The sequence below is a fragment of the Wasmannia auropunctata genome, unplaced genomic scaffold, assembly GCF_000956235.1.
Source record: "Wasmannia auropunctata unplaced genomic scaffold, wasmannia.A_1.0 LD336076.1, whole genome shotgun sequence".
Classification (NCBI taxonomy): domain Eukaryota; kingdom Metazoa; phylum Arthropoda; class Insecta; order Hymenoptera; family Formicidae; genus Wasmannia; species Wasmannia auropunctata.
The window spans coordinates 5,864,518-5,866,345 of record NW_012026814.1 but is presented as its reverse complement, the minus strand read 5'-3'; positions in this window follow the sequence as shown (position 1 = coordinate 5,866,345).

Here is a 1,828-nt window from a genome sequence, read left to right as displayed (position 1 = left end):
GTACAGAAAAAATGAAAAAAGGAAATTGTTCGTAATTATTGTCTACAACTTTTATTTGAATCATTTTCCGATCCGAATCGCCATTTTTGAGCTATCGACAAAAAATGCATGACGCGTTCGAGTATTTTTCATTTTTCATAAAATAGTCCTTATTTCAAAAAAATCTAGTTTGACTGAAGTTGGTCGTACAAAATTTTTGTACAGACCTTTTTTGTGTAGAATTTAATTCTCTACAACTTTTGCGTCTTCACTTTTTCCCCTAAAAGTGAAACTTTTTTAGTTATTGGCGAAAAATCGTTTTTGGACCTTTTTTGCACCCTAATTTTCGCAACGACCATGATACGGGGGTGGGCTTTTTGTACCTTAATTTTAACCTCAAAAGACACCCCTCCACAAAGTGGCAACATTTCTAGTATTTTTTCCTATTGTTAGTCAAAATTTCGGCTCATTTGACTGGGCTACTAAGAGTTGGTATGTACATGCCAATGTACAAACATACATCACGCATAACTGAGACGCTGACATTGACTCACCGTTCGCGCTTTACGCCAAAGCATGATGGTTTGCACGGTGTCGCTCTTCTTCCAGTGCATCTGCTTGCAGGAACCGGCGAGAATCGGAGGCGATCGCTGATAAGAACGTATCAGCGTAATAATGCGTATAATATTAATTAGAATAATATTGAACACTGTACTCGAATGTGTTAAGCGGTTCAATAACATTCGCACTCATTCTGCATAATGCTCGATCTATTTGGTCTCATTCAGACAACCTGGTGAAGACCCAATGAGGATATCGGAGGAACCATTTATCATCGGGCAATTGTGTCAAACATTAGATCGCAATATCATAGCGAGTAGCGACGATAACGCGAGGCAATGAGAATTGAATATGGCGAGATATTCACGATAAATTGCGCAGAAATGAATGGTGATATCAAAGAAATAAGCTCTTCGATTATCGATTGACAGACAAGAGGAATGATAAAAGTATAAAACACTCTACAGATTAAGTTAACGCAGTCGCTAGAAAACTGCAATGAGTATAACCGTCGCATTAAGTCTTATCAATATTCCCGCGTAAAATCGCTTACATCAATTACTCTATGTGTGTATTTGCGTTACACTACTTTCGCCCATTTATCTTGTTTAATTTTTAAACGGGCGAAAGTAGTGTAACGCAAATACAAACATAGAGTAATTGATGTAAGCGATTTTACGCGGGAATATTGATAAGACTTAATGCGACGGTTATACTCATTGCAGTTGTTGCGTCACTTGCCATTCTGACGACACATCGCCTTTATATGACTCACCCATTTATTTATTTTGTGCACATCACACCTTGCTGAATAAAGGACCACGCACTAATCATATGGAAAAGTGGCCCCGGTCAAAATAAAAATAACCTATGAAAATATTCTTTATGAGGTACTGATCAAAAGTCTCAATAGCGTCAACCTTCAACTACAACTAGTTTTCATACTGTCAACTCATAAAGATTGCTTGAAACCACTTTATTTTAGAAAATCATAAAATTACGCTTCCTTGCTCTCTCTCTCTATCTCTCTTTCTCTCTCTCTCTCTCTCTCTCTGTCATATTGAAGGTGCCTATATATAGTACATATCCCAATAAATAGAAGTCCCCTACTATATTACATGTAAAATAAATAAAATACGGAGGACTTCGTAATTGAGACTCCGGCCAACAATAATTATATTTTCATATGTATGTATGTATTTATATTTTATATGTATTATTTAATGCATGCAATTAATTGTAATTACATTACTCACTCTCAACGCTATCCAAGATCTGTCTCTTATAC